Source organism: Mizuhopecten yessoensis, unplaced genomic scaffold, assembly GCF_002113885.1.
Source record: "Mizuhopecten yessoensis strain PY_sf001 unplaced genomic scaffold, ASM211388v2 scaffold6205, whole genome shotgun sequence".
Taxonomy (NCBI): Eukaryota; Metazoa; Mollusca; class Bivalvia; order Pectinida; family Pectinidae; genus Mizuhopecten; species Mizuhopecten yessoensis.
In genome coordinates this window covers 154046-171098 of record NW_018406433.1, presented here as the reverse complement: position 1 = coordinate 171098, position 17053 = coordinate 154046, and the positions used below count along the sequence as shown (strand labels likewise).

The window sequence follows — 17053 nt, the reverse complement described above, 5'->3', positions numbered from 1 at the left end:
CCTGGATACAAGCTCTGGATACTAGCACTGCATGTATATAGGTCCTTGTAAGATAAGGGATCTGATTGGTGTTGATGACAAGCCTTCACTTGACCTTCATCTTGACCAATCAACAGATTTATTTGGTAGATTGAAGGTTTGTGAATTAAAGTTTCAAAGATTCTCTGACTGAAGCATTAGTGTTAAATATATAAATTCTCGTGATCACAAATGTTACAGTGTAACAACACAGAGTAATTAAGAAAGTAATCTAATTAAGATAAAGAATACGATATGAAATTAGTGTCATATGGGGACAAAACTGGGTGTTAATTGTTTGGTATTGATCGACAGGTAATTGTATGGCAGTCAGCCTGAAGGGCATTGGGGCAAGGGCAAGTTGTTACTTTAATAAAGAAGAAAACAGTAATTATTGGAGACATTTAACATTAATCAGCTCCATAACTTACACCACCAAACCAGGCATAGCTGATCATTAGAGAAAATACTTCTAAAGTGTTCCTTCTACACTAGTCTTCTACACTAGTATTCATTCAGAAGAAACCTCTGGATTTTTTCCCTTTAGATCAAACTTTGCAAGGAGAAAATTGTTACATTCTGAAGAAAGTCTTTAACATTTGAATGAAGATAACCAATATGGAAGTTTATACGATTGTAATAAACTACCATATTTATATACATATCATTGAAGGTACTTGGAGCCCTGATGGCAGCGATCACATGTTCCTGTCTGAACGCTGAAGTGTTTAGCCTTTACCGCATCTGATGGTGGAGACATGTGTCTTTCAAGGCCCTTATAGTGGGACAAAGGCCTTGAAAAGGATTGTTTCAGCAGATTGGTTATAGAGCCAAGAGTTCTGTTGGCAAAAACACAAAGAAAGTCATGTGATGATGGTTGACTGCCAGTGGTTGGTCGAGGGAATCTCTGGAAACAGCAGCCAATGACAGGCTGTGTATTTAAGGTCCACTACTATGTCACAAATAACTAACCCCTGAGGACAACTGCCAATAGGGAGACCGGTAGTAAAGGGCCACTAGATCACATAACACAGAGATTATGTGTGAAACACAACGGAGCTATAAAACAAGTAAGTCAGTCTTTGATAGGCTTTGTCACATTACCATGTAGTAAAAATAATATCTCTCTTCACTACTAACTCTTGTTCTACACATGACTTAGTATCACTTTCAAATATACATGATGGAAATAAGAAGACATAAGCTTGGCCAACATCCAGCACACATCAAATTCTTGCTTTCATTCCTTTCAACATCATTCGTTTATCTGAAAAACAAGCCAGTCAGATGAGTTCTTAAGTTATCTGAAACTCCTTACACAAATATCACACCCTATCAATAGAACTCCTTACACAGATATCTTACCCTATCTATAGAACTCCTTACACAGATATCTTACCCTATCTATAGAACTCCTTACACAGATATCTTACCCTATCTATAGAACTCCTTACACAGATATCTTACCCTATCTATAGAACTCCTTACACAGATATCTTACCCTATCTATAGAACTCCTTACACAGATATCTTACCCTATCTATAGAACTCCTTACACAGATATCTTACCCTATCTATAGAACTCCTTACACAGATATCTTACCCTATCTATAGAACTCCTTACACAGATATCTTACCCTATCTATAGAACTCCTTACACAGATATCTTACCCTATCTATAGAACTCCTTACACAGATATCTTACCCTATCTATAGAACTCCTTACACAGATATCTTACCCTATCTATAGAACTCCTTACACAGATATCTTACCCTATCTATAGAACTCCTTACACAGATATCTTACCCTATCTATAGAACTCCTTACACAGATATCTTACCCTATCTATAGAACTCCTTACACAGATATCTTACCCTATCTATAGAACTCCTTACACAGATATCTTACCCTATCTATAGAACTCCTTACACAGATATCTTACCCTATCTATAGAACTCCTTACACAGATATCTTACCCTATCTATAGAACTCCTTACACAGATATCTTACCCTATCTATAGAACTCCTTACACAGATATCTTACCCTATCTATAGAACTCCTTACACAGATATCTTACCCTATCTATAGAACTCCTTACACAGATATCTTACCCTATCTATAGAACTCCTTACACAGATATCTTACCCTATCTATAGAACTCCTTACACAGATATCTTACCCTATCTATAGAACTCCTTACACAGATATCTTACCCTATCTATAGAACTCCTTACACAGATATCTTACCCTATCTATAGAACTCCTTACACAGATATCTTACCCTATCTATAGAACTCCTTACACAGATATCTTACCCTATCTATAGAACTCCTTACACAGATATCTTACCCTATCTATAGAACTCCTTACACAGATATCTTACCCTATCTATAGAACTCCTTACACAGATATCTTACCCTATCTATAGAACTCCTTACACAGATATCTTACCCTATCTATAGAACTCCTTACACAGATATCTTACCCTATCTATAGAACTCCTTACACAGATATCTTACCCTATCTATAGAACTCCTTACACAGATATCTTACCCTATCTATAGAACTCCTTACACAGATATCTTACCCTATCTATAGAACTCCTTACACAGATATCTTACCCTATCTATAGAACTCCTTACACAGATATCTTACCCTATCTATAGAACTCCTTACACAGATATCTTACCCTATCTATAGAACTCCTTACACAGATATCTTACCCTATCTATAGAACTCCTTACACAGATATCTTACCCTATCTATAGAACTCCTTACACAGATATCTTACCCTATCTATAGAACTCCTTACACAGATATCTTACCCTATCTATAGAACTCCTTACACAGATATCTTACCCTATCTATAGAACTCCTTACACAGATATCTTACCCTATCTATAGGACTCCTTATACAGATATCTTACCATATTTATAGAACTCCTTACACAGATATCTTACCCTATCTATAGAACTCCTTACACAGATATCTTACCCTATCTATAGAACTCCTTACACAGATATCTTACCATATTTATAGAACTACTTACACAGATATCTTACCCAATCTATAGAACTCCTTACACAGATATCTGACCTTTTCTATAGGACTCCTTACACAGATATCTTACCATATTTATAGAACTACTTACACAGATATCTTACCCAATCTATAGAACTCCTTACACAGATATCTGACCCTATCTATAGAACAACTTACACAAATATCTTACCCTATCTATAGGACTCCTTACACAGATATCTTACCCTATCTATAGAACTCCTTACACAAATATCGGACCCTATCTATAGAACTACTTACACAGATATCTGAACCTATCTATAGAACTACTTACACAGATATCGGACCCTATCTATAGGACTCCTTACACAGATATCGGACCCTATCTATAGAACTCCTTACACAGATATCTTACCCTATTTATCGAACTCCTTACAAAGATATCTGACCCTATCTATAGGACTCCTTACACAGATATCTGACCCTATTTATAGAACTACTTACACAGATATCTGAACCTATCTATAGAACTCCTTACACAGATATCTGAACCTGTCTATAGAACTCCTTACACAGATATCTGAACCTGTCTATAGAACTACTTACACAGATATCTGAATCTATCTATAGAACTCCTTACACAGATATCTGAACCTGTCTATAGAACTCCTTACACAGATATCTGAACCTGTCTATAGAACTCCTTACACAGATATCTGAACCTATCTATAGAACTACTTGCACAGATATCTGAACCTATCTATAGAACTACTTACACATATATCTGACCCTATCTATAGAACTCCTTACACAGATATCTGACCCTATCTATAGAACTACTTACACAGATATCTGACCCTACTTATAGAACTTTTTTCATGTTTCTAACCCTATAGCTATGTAGAACGCTGCACACAGACCTAGAACTTGCACCCACCTTGAATTCACTTTACACTTAAAATGGTGTCCAGATTGGACATCAGTTTATGGGTTATACACAATTAGTGTAAAGTCATTAACACAAGAAAAAAATCAAAACAGAAATAGGTATATCAGACGAAGAAAAAACACAGAGGAAACATCCAATAGGATCAATACTGCATTTAAGCATCAAAACTGGCAAAATAAATTCCAATGTTTCTAATTCACATTGGCAGTTTGGATATATATTACTTTGGAGATTAATCTGGATCAACATGTTGTGGAATCACAATCTGTTCACAGATCACACCATATATCTGAGGACATTTCACAGTCACAGTTTGTCCAAACCGAAACAAAAAGTAGGGCTACAAAACAAGGAGACATTAAATACACAGAGTCTATGTTCTTGACCACACTTTACCATACACTTATAATTATAGGGACATTTTATGGTTCTGTATTCATATTTACTTGAGTGTCTTTCACCACTCATTGCTCAAGGCTTTGCCCCTGGATTCCCTCTTCTGAAAATCCCAGATCCAGATATACACAATGTATTACACATAGATACACAATGTATTACACATAGATAAATATATATAACCACAGATTAGATGTACCAGTATCTCTTCTGCTTCTGATACACAATTAAAGGGACACATACCAATTAAATATAATTTGGAGGTCATGACAAGCATAGCAGAGTTATCTCCCTTCCTCTTCTTGGACATTATCAGTAAAGTCAGTTCAATAATACCCTGATTACCTCCCTTCCTCTTCACAATTTAGACAGAACAAGTTGTGAATAAAATCAATCTAAGCACATAGGAGTTACCTCCCTTCCTCTTCTTGCTCATTATCAGTAAAATCAGTTCAATAATACCATGATAACCTCCCTTACTCTTCACAATTTAGACAGAACAAGCTGTGAATAAAATCAGTCTAAGCACATAAGAGTTACCTTCCCTTCATCTGCATTATATCCTTAGTCAGGAAACAAGTGTTACAGAGCTGAGGCTCCTGTTGTCTTACATATGATATATAGTTCACTGATGTTATATCCTAACATACAAAACAGTACAGTGTACACAAGGCCTATAATGTTATATCCTTACATAGTGTACAAACAATACAGTACAGTGTACACAAGGGCCTATAATGTTAAATCCTTATATAGTGTACATACAATACAGTACAGTGTACACAAGGGCCTATAATGTTATATCCTTACATAGTGTACATACAATACAGTACAGTGTACACAAGGGCCTATAATGTTATATCCTTACATAGTGTACATACAATACAGTACAGTGTACACAAGGGCCTATAATGTTATATCCTTACATAGTGTACATACAATACAGTACAGTGTACACAAGGGCCTATAATGTTATATCCTTACATAGTGTACATACAATACAGTACAGTGTACACAAGGGCCTATAATGTTATATCCTTACATAGTGTACATACAATACAGTACAGTGTACACAAGGGCCTATAATGTTATATCCTTACATAGTGTACATACAATACAGTACAGTGTACACAAGGGCCTATAATGTTGTATCCTTACATAGTGTACATACAATACATCACAGTGTACACAAGGGCCTATAATGTTATATCCTTACATAGTGTACATACAATACAGTACAGTGTACACAAGGGCCTATAATGTTATATCCTTACATATTGTACCTTCAATACAGTACAGTGTACACAAGGGCCTATAATGTTATATCCTTACATATTGTACCTACAATACAGTACAGTGTACACAAGGGCCTATAATGTTATATCCTTACATATTGTACCTACAATACAGTACAGTGTACACAAGGGCCTATAATGTTATATCCTTACATATTGTACCTACAATACAGTACAGTGTACACAAGGGCCTATAATGTTATATCCTTACATATTGTACCTACAATACAGTACAGTGTACACAAGGGCCTATAATGTTATATCCTTACATATTGTACCTACAATACAGTACAGTGTACACAAGGGCCTATAATGTTGTATCCTTACATATTGTACCTACAATACAGTACAGTGTACACAAGGGCCTATAATGTTATATCCTTACATAGTGTACATAATATACAGTACAGTGTACACACGGGCCACTAATATTATATCCTTACATAATATACAGTACAGTGTACACACAGGCCACTAATATTATATCCTTACATAATATACAGTACAGTGTACACACGGGCCACTAATATTATATCCTTACATAATATACAGTACAGTGTACACACGGGCCACTAATATTATATCCTTACATAATATACAGTACAGTGTACACACGGGCCACTAATATTATATCCTTACATAATATACAGTACAGTGTACACACGGGCCACTAATATTATATCCTTACATAATATACAGTACAGTGTACACACGGGCCACTAATATTATATCCTTACATAATATACAGTACAGTGTACACACGGGCCACTAATATTATATCCTTACATAATATACAGTACAGTGTACACACGGGCCACTAATATTATATCCTTACATAATATACAGTACAGTGTACACACGGGCCACTAATATTATATCCTTACATAATATACAGTACAGTGTACACACAGGCCACTAATATTATATCCTTACATAATATACAGTACAGTGTACACAAGGGCCACTAATATTATATCCTTACATAATATACAGTACAGTGTACACACGGGCCACTAATATTATATCCTTACATAATATACAGTACAGTGTACACACGGGCCACTAATATTATATCCTTACATAATATACAGTACAGTGTACACACAGGCCACTAATATTATATCCTTACATAATATACAGTACAGTGTACACAAGGGCCACTAATATTATATCCTTACATAATATACAGTACAGTGTACACAAGGGCCTGTATCCTCAAATCCTGACATAATGTTCATACAATACAGTACAGTGTACAGGAGAATATTTTCAAGGTTGTATTAGTATATACTTCTTACATTCAATTCAGTTTACAGTACATCCTGTGTAGATGATTACCATGAAGATTGTATCATAAACATGCCAGATCTAACCATTTAATGCCAGAAATATATATATGTGTTACACATTTAAAAATAACTAGTACAGTTTTTATAGAACTAACATGTTTGATACATAATTCTGTACCATTCCACCATTATATTGATGCTTAATATGGGGTCTTAGTACACTACCTAGACTGGCATAAGCCAAGTTTCTTCCTGGACCAGAATTAACCATGTGTTCTATGTTGAGGAACAGGTAACCTGTAATTTAAAGTTGTGATATGGTTCTACATTAACATATAGTATAGACATTGTGAAGTCTGGCTGCCTTTACAGTTTGTGATGATGTGTCTATAGCCTTCATATTTCACCGCAGGATCTTCTACATAATACAACTAACACAGTCTTACAAGTCTATAGACGTCTCTTAGTATTGTGTGTAAGCCTGATACAGTTGCTTTCACCTGTACAACAGAATGTGTTACCTGTATGCCAGACTTTGTTACCTGTATTACAGAACTTGTAACCTGTATGACAGAACTTGATACCTGTATAACAAAACCTGTTACCTATATGACAGAACTTGTGACCTATATGACAGAACTTGTTACCTGTATTACAGAACTTGATACCTGTATTACAGAACTTGCTACCTATATGACAGAACTTGTTACCTGTATAACAGAACTTGTTACCTATATGACAGAACTTGTTACCTCTCTGATGAACCTGTTACCTGTATGATAGAAATTGTTACCTATATGACAGAACCTGTTACCTATATGACAGAACCTGTTACCTATATGACAGAACTTGTGACCTATATGACAGAACTTGTTACCTGTATTACAGAACTTGATACCTGTATTACAGAACTTGATACCTGTATTACAGGACCTGCTACCTGTATAACAGAACTTGATACCTGTATAACAGAACTTGTTAATCAGAACTTGTTACCTGTTTGACAGAACCTGTTACCTGTAATTGACAGAACCTGTTACCTGTATGACAGAACTTGATACCTGTATAACATAACTTGTAACCTGTATGACAGAACTTGTTACCTGTATGACAGAACTTGTTACCTGTTTGACAGAACCTGTTACCTGTAATTGACAGAACTTGTTACCTGTATGACAGAACCTGTGACCTGTATGACAGAACTTGTTACCTGTTTGACAGAACCTGTTACCTGTATGACAGAACTTGATACCTGTATTACAGTACTTTTGACATGTCAGTTGGTTATTTATTTTGCGTGAACAAGGTATTTATTACCTGACGGTCCTATTGTTAATTAACTTTTAGACATAGTTAAGGTGTATTCTATATCCTACCCCATCAGGCTCATAAAACCCAAATATCAATTCCAGGGATAATATGGGTTAAACGTTGAAATTGGATGAATATATGGAATGGACATATCATTGTTAATATGCACTGCTAATTGTTATTAGAAGTACAATGTATTAACAACAGAAGTAGAATGGATATGGCTTGTGCATGGCAGATATGGCACTTGCTGAGCAGATATTGATTGGACCAGGATATAGCCTATGTGAAGCTAGCAGTGATAAATGTGCTAATCAGCATATTACAAACTGTATAACAAAGCATCTGTTACCTCTTACCCAGTGTCATACATCAGGTGTCTGTTACCTCTTACCCAGTGTCATACATCAGGTGTCTGTTACCTCTTACCCAGTGTCATACATCAGGTGTCTGTTACCTCTTACCCAGTGTCATACATCAGGTGTCTGTTACCTCTTACCCAGTGTCATACATCAGGTGTCTATTACCTCTTACCCAGTGTCATACATCAGGTGTCTGTTACCTCTTACCCTGTGTCATACATCAGGTGTCTTACCTCTTACCCCGGGTCATACATCAGGTGTCTGTTACCTCTTACCACGTGTCATACATCAGGTGTCTGTTACCTCTTCCCCGTGTCATACATCAGGTGTCTATTACCTCTTACCCAGTGTCATACATCAGGTGTATTACCTCTTACCCCGTGTCATACATCAGGTGTGTGTTACCTCTTTCCCAGTGTCATACATCAGCTGTCTGTTACCTCTTACCCGTGTCATACATCAGGTGTCTCTTACCTCTTACCCAGTGTCATACATCAGGTGTATTACCTCTTACCCCGTGTCATACATCAGGTGTTTTACCTCTTACCCCGTGTCATACATCAGGTGTCTGTAACCTCTCAGGTGTCTGTTACCTCTTACCCAGTGTCACAGTGTCATACATCAGGTGTCTGTTACCTCTTCCCCCGTGTCATACATCAGGTGTCTGTTACCTCTTTCCCAGTGTCATACATCGGGTGTCTGTTACCTCTTACCCAGTGTCATATATCAGGTGTCTGTTACCTCTTGCCCCATGTCATACATCAGGTGTCTGTTACCTCTTCCCCAGTGTCATACATCAGGTGTCTTACCTCTTACTCCGTGTCATACATCAGGTGTCTGTTACCTCTTTCCCAGTGTCATACATCAGGTGTCTGTTACCTCTTACCCCGTGTCATACATCAGGTGTCTGTTACCTCTTACCCTATGTCATACATCAGGTGTCTTACCTCTTACCCCGTGTCATACATCAGGTGTCTGTTACCTCTTACCCAGTGTCATATATCAGGTGTCTGTTACCTCTTACCCCATGTCATACATCAGGTGTCTGTTACCTCTTACCCCGTGTCATACATCAGGTGTCTGTTACCTCTTACCCAGTGTCATACATCAGGTGTCTTACCTCTTACCCCTTGTCAAACATCAGGTGTCTGTTACCTCTTACCCCGTGTCATACATCAGGTGTCTTACCTCTTACCCAGTGTCATACATCAGGTGTATGTTACCTCTTACCCAGTGTCATACATCAGGCGTCTGTTACCTCTTACCCAGTGTCATACATCAGGTGTCTTTTACCTCTTACCCAGTGTCATACATCAGGGGTCTGTTACCTCTTACCCAGGGTCATACATCAGGTGTCTGTTACCTCTTACCTAGTGTCATACATCAGGTGTCTTTTACCACTTACCCAGTGTCATACAACAGGTGTCTGTTACCTCTTACCCTGTGTCATACATCAGGTGTCTGTTACCTCTTCCCCAGTGTCATACATCAGGTGTCTGTTACCTCTTACCCCGTGTCATACATCAGGTGTCTTACCTCTTACCCAGTGTCATACATCAGGTGTATGTTACCTCTTACCCAGTGTCATACATCAGGCGTCTGTTACCTCTTACCCAGTGTCATACATCAGGTGTCTGTTACCTCTTACCCAGTGTCATACATCAGGTGTCTTTTACCACTTACCCAGTGTCATACATCAGGTGTCTGTTACCTCTTACCCTGTGTCATACATCAGATGTCTGTTACCTCTTACCCCGTGTCATACATCAGGTGTCTGTAACCTCTAACTCAGTGTCATACATCAGGTGTCTGTTACCTCTTACCCAGTGTCATACATCAGGTGTCTTTTACCACTTACCCAGTGTCATACATCAGGTGTCTCTTACCTCTTACCCAGTGTCATACATCAGGGGTCTGTTACCTCTAACCCCATGTCATACATCAGGCGTCTGTAACCTCTTACCCTGTGTCATACATCAGGGGTCTGTTACCTCTAACCCCATGTCATACATCAGGTGTCTGTACCCTCTTATCCTGTGTCATACATCAGGTGTCTGTTACCTCTTTCCCAGTGTCATACATCAGGTGTCTGTTACATCTTACCCAGTGTCATACATCAGGTGTCTGTGACCTCTTACCCAGTGTCATACATCAGGTGTCTGTTACCTCTAACCCCATGTCATACATCAGGTGTCTGTAACCTCTTACCCTGTGTCATACATCAGGTGTCTGTTACCTCTTACCCAGTGTCATACATCAGGTGTCTGTTACCTCTTACCCAGTGTCATACATCAGGTGTCTGTTACCTCTATGTTGATGTATTATTTATGTATTAGTTATATTAAATCTTACCTGTATGATGTTTGTTTATGGAAAGAAAACTGGGGAAGCTTGGTGTCATCTTCATTGTCACTATCAGATGGGATGCTTGAGCATTCTGCCATGCTCTCAAACAATGTGTACTTCTCTTCATAGATCATTCATAATAATATCTCATCACAGAGGCTGTAACACAGTTAACAAAGATACCATTAGATATTCATCAATGAAACTGTAACACATTTAACAAAGATACTATTAGATATTCATCAATGAAACTGTAACACAGTAAGCAAAGATAGTATTAGATATTCATCAATGAAACTGTAACACATTTAACAAAGATACCATTAGATATTCATCAATGAAACTGTTACCTAGGAGACAAAGATAAAATGAGATATTCATCAATGAAACTGTAACACAGTAAGCAAAGATACTATTAGATATTCATCAATGAAACTGTTACCTAGGAGACAAAGATATTATTAGATATTCATCAATGAGACTGTTACCTAGGAGACAAAGATACAATTAGATATTCATCAATGAAACTAACACTGGAGACATTGTAACGTAGTATAAAAGGAAGGAAGGTAATATGAATTAATGTTTTAGTCAATATTATAACACTCCCACACCTGTAAGATAAACAGCGATCACCCATCACCAACCTTACATAGACCAAACAGCCATAATCCTTCCTTAGCACTATCTCACATAGACAGAACAGCAATCATGCCTTCCCCAAGCTATGTCTTATAGATGGTCTAGTAGAGACACCTCCCCAACCCATCTACTCAATAGGACACAATACAAACCCTATCTCTCATAGACCTCCCATCTCTACTCATTATCAAGAACATTACATACAGGTTTGAGAAAATTAAAGCCTCCTGCCTCAAATCTATATCCATGTTTAGGTATATATACAATTGAGTACTCCCCATCCCCCACCCCTCACCACAAATAAAAACCTACCCATGTATAGGTATGTATTTGTTACCTGAGATAATATTGGTGACAGATTTATATGATGTGAGTTTTCAGTATAAACTGTATATAACCCCCTCAATTATTTGGTTTTTCCGGTAACCAGATTTGAGGATCCCCTACACACAAACATATCAATGTATAAATACTATACATATATAACAGATTTGAGGACAGCTTCCAACAGAGCCCCAAACTAGAGGATAATGATCACCTGTCTTCTGTGTGCCATTACTCCAACATGGTTGTCATGGAAACCAAACATGATATTGATAACTTCTCCTGAAAGCCCAGTAATGCACCTGAATGTTTGAACTGGCAAGAAAGCAGATATATGCGGAGATGATGGGAAAATCAGGAATTAGTCATCAGCCTCAGCGGTCAGGTCTACAAGGCTGTGGTAATCAACCATCTACAAACTTTACAGTCTGCAGCTCTGTGTTTAATAATCCTATAAATAACTCCAGAGTCTAAATATATCACGAAAATCTGAACAGTATTTGTAGTTCAATCAGTCTGTCCTCTACAGTGACACAGTATCATGCAAAACAAATATAATGGCAACAACCATGATAAGGAAACAGTATCACATGACGTATCACATGACTTCTATTGATGTTAGCAGTCACAACCAGTAACGAAGAGAATTGCTACCTCTACATGTGATCAATCTAAAAACAACACTGACACAAACCCAAACATGACACTGTGACACACCTACACATCACAATGTGACAAAGTGACATGCCTATACATCACACTGTGACACACTTACACATCACACAGTGACACACCTACACATAACACCGTGACACGTCTACACATCACAATGTAACATGTCTACACATCACACTGACATACCTACACATCACACTGTGACATGCCTACATATCACACTGTGACACATCTACACATCACAATGTGACATGTCTACACATCACACTGTGACACACTTACACATCACACTGTGACACACCTACACAAAACACCGTGACACGTCTACACATCACAATGTAACATGTCTACACATCACACTGACATACCTACACATCACACTGTGACACGCCTAAACATCACACCCTGGCACACCTACACATATTACTGTGACACACCTACACATCACACTGTGACACACCTACATATCACACTGTGACACACCTACACATCACACTGTGACACATCTACACATCACACTGACACACCTACACATAACACCGTGACACGTCTACACATCACACTGTGGCACGCCTACCGCACATCACACCATGACATGTCTACACATCACACTGTGACACACCTACACATCACACTGTGACACACTTACACATCACATTGACACACCTACACATAACACCGTGACACGTCTACACATCACACTGTGGCACGCCTACCGCACATCACACCATGACATGTCTACACATCACACTGTGACACACCTACACATCACACTGACACACCTACACATCACACTGACACACCTACACATCACACCATGACACATCTACACATCACACTGGACAAATCTTCACATGACAATGTGCAACACAAAACAGGATTGTGACATATATACCATTTGAATGGCAGTTTTTCCGATGCTGACTGCTCCTCGAGCTACACATTAATCCTGCATGGTTTTCTCTATGATATTAATGGTATCCTTAACAATCTGTAACAAATAAATCTAGTGCCTGCAAACACACCATTCACTGGCTAGAGAGAAAATATTCTATAAATGTCACGAGTATTATACCACACTGTCCTCACCATGATAATGAGGCAAGGCTGAACCACACAACACAGGAACAGGGCAATGATTACATACCCAGACATCATAACAGGGCAAGGATTACATACACAGACATCATCACAGGGCAAGGATTAATGATAACATACCCAGACATCATCACAGGGCAATGATTACATCCCCAGACATCATAACATGGCAAGGATTACATACCCAGACATCATACCATGGCAATGATTACATACCCAGACATCATAACATGGCAATGATAACATACCCAGACATCATCACAGGGCAATGATTACATACCCAGACATCATAACATTGCAATGATAACATACCCAGACATCATCACAGGGCAATGATTACATCCCCAGACATCATAACATGGCAAGGATTACATACCCAGACATCATACCATGGCAAGGATTACATACCCAGACATCATAACATGGCAATGATTACATACCAATGTATCATAACATGGCAAGGATTACATACACAGACATCATAACAGGGTAAGGATTACATACACAGACATCATAACATGGCAATGATTATACATACCCAGACATCATAACAGGGCAAGGATTACATACCCAGACATCATACCAGGGCAAGGAACACATACACAGACATCATAACATGGCAAGGATTATATACACAGACATCATCACAGAGCAAGGATTACATACACAGACATCATAACAGGGCAAGGATTATATACACAGACATCATCACAGAGCAAGGATTACATCCACAGACATCATAACAGGGCAAGGATTACATCCCCAGACATCATAACAGGGCAAGGATTACTACCCTGACATCATAACAGGGCAATGATTACATACCCATATATAATAACAGGGCAAGGATTACATACCCAGACATCTTAACAGGGCAAGGATTACATACACAGACATCATAACAGGGCAAGGATTACATACACAGACATCATCACAGGGCAAGGATTACATACCCAGAAATCATAACAGGGCAATGATTATATACCCATATATCATAACAGGGCAAGGATTACATACCCAGACATCATAACAGGGCAATGATTACATACACAGACATCATAACAGGGCAAGGATTACATACCCAGACATCATAACAGGGCAAGGATTACATACCCAGACATCATAACAGGGCAAGGATTACATACCCAGACATCATAACAGGGCAAGGATTACATACCCAGACATCATAACAGGGCAAGGATTACATACCCAGACATCATAACATGGCAAGGATTACATACCCAGACATCATAACATGGCAAGGATTACATACCCAGACATCATAACATGGCAAGGATTACATACCCAGACATCATAACATGGCAAGGATTACATACCCAGACATCATAACATGGCAAGGATTACATACCCAGACATCATAACATGGCAAGGATTACATACCCAGACATCATAACATGGCAAGGATTACATACCCAGACATCATAACATGGCAAGGATTACATACCCAGACATCATAACATGGCAAGGATTACATACCCAGACATCATAACATGGCAAGGATTACATACCCAGACATCATAACATGGCAAGGATTACATACCCAGACATCATAACATGGCAAGGATTACATACCCAGACATCATAACATGGCAAGGATTACATACCCAGACATCATAACATGGCAAGGATTACATACCCAGATATCATAACTTGGCAAGGATTACATACCCAGACATCATAACATGGCAAGGATTACATACCCAGACATCATAACATGGCAAGGATTACATACCCAGACATCATAACATGGCAAGGATTACATACCCAGACATCATAACATGGCAAGGATTACATACCCAGACATCATAACATGGCAAGGATTACATACCCAGACATCATAACATGGCAAGGATTACATACCCAGACATCATAACATGGCAAGGATTACATACCCAGACATCATAACATGGCAAGGATTACATACCCAGACATCATAACATGGCAAGGATTACATACCCAGACATCATAACATGGCAAGGATTACATACCCAGACATCATAACATGGCAATGATTACATACACAGACATCATCACAGGGCAAGGATTACATACGCAGACATCATAACAAGGCAAGGATTACATACACAGACATCATAACAGGGCAATGATTACATACACAGACATCATAACAGGGCAATGATTATATACCCAGACATCATAACAGGGCAAGGATTACATACCCAGACATCATAACAGGGCAATACTTACCTAAATTGAATTACTTCTAATGGAAATTATCAAATGTTGGTCCAAAATGTGATTTCCCTATATAAACTATTGTAAAGTTTTCCCCCTCCCCAGGGGGAAACGTGAGACCCCAGGGTCAGGAAAGGTAAAGCACCTTAAGACCCTTCCATCTATGAAGAGTATTTGATTCTACCATATCTGGGTCTTAAGAAAAAGATTTTTGAAATTTTAGTCAATTTGGCCCTTTTTTGCCCCGCCCCTCAGGCCCCTGAGGGCTGGGGACCAAACCGGACACTAATTTTGTTGACCTTTGGCCATGGAAGGTTTCTGCAAAATTTCATTGAAATTGGTTCAGGGGTTTTGGAGAAGAAGTCGGAAATGTAAATTGTTTACGGATGCACAACGGACGACGCCAGACAAAAGGCGATCGCAATAGGTCACTTGAGACTTTGTCTCAGGTGACCTAAAAAAAAATCAAAATTGTAATTCATAAAACCACACAGGTCTGATTGATAAAATCCTAATGATATAATTACACTTTTTATTCGTGTACAGTAACTTAAGTAAGCCTGTATTGTTATCCTTCTAGTCCAGTAAATGGGGATCTGCATCTTCCCATTTGTTTACACTAAATGTAGATCATTATTTGGGTTATCTACAAAAGGACAGTTTGGTGTAAAGTACCATTGTTCAAACTTAACGGTAGACCGACAGACAATCATCATGAAAATTAATGTAGGTCAATGGAAATCATTCATGTCATAGGCAAAGTTGTCTATAAGTTATGATATGTGTAAGATTCAAAGATAAATATAGTAGTTAGGGGAATTATCATTCTACTTCCTTTATCATTACACATATTCTCTTAATTAAATACCACCAAACACCAAAGGTATCAGTAAACTTTTCTTCATCAAGGTCTAGTCTACCCAGAGTTCAGCAGCTCCATAAAACATAGACCTATTGTCTACAGTGTGTAAATGTTTAAGTTCTAAGACAGGAGTACATGTATAGTAGTCATAGACCTATTGTCTACAGTGTGTAAATGTTATAGGTTCTAAGACAGGAGTACATGTATAGTAGTCATAGACCTATTGTCTACAGTGTGTAAATGTT

General features: G+C 38.2%; 2 protein-coding genes across 2 annotated transcripts in view; one reads left to right on the top strand and one right to left on the bottom strand.

Annotated features, from left to right (window-relative positions):
- The window catches only part of LOC110451796, a 71354-nt gene that overhangs the window by 46280 nt on the left and 8021 nt on the right, over positions 1–17053 (bottom strand). Inside the window, exon 2 of the transcript XR_002463104.1 lies at positions 10997–11149. The gene's annotated coding sequence lies outside the window, so the exon portion shown is untranslated. The remainder of the gene's footprint in view (positions 1–10996; positions 11150–17053) is intronic.
- The window catches only part of LOC110451795 (glutamate [NMDA] receptor subunit 1-like), a 71418-nt gene continuing 55267 nt past the window's right edge, over positions 903–17053 (top strand). The window contains exon 1 of the mRNA XM_021499971.1: positions 903–1088. The gene's annotated coding sequence lies outside the window, so the exon portion shown is untranslated. The remainder of the gene's footprint in view (positions 1089–17053) is intronic.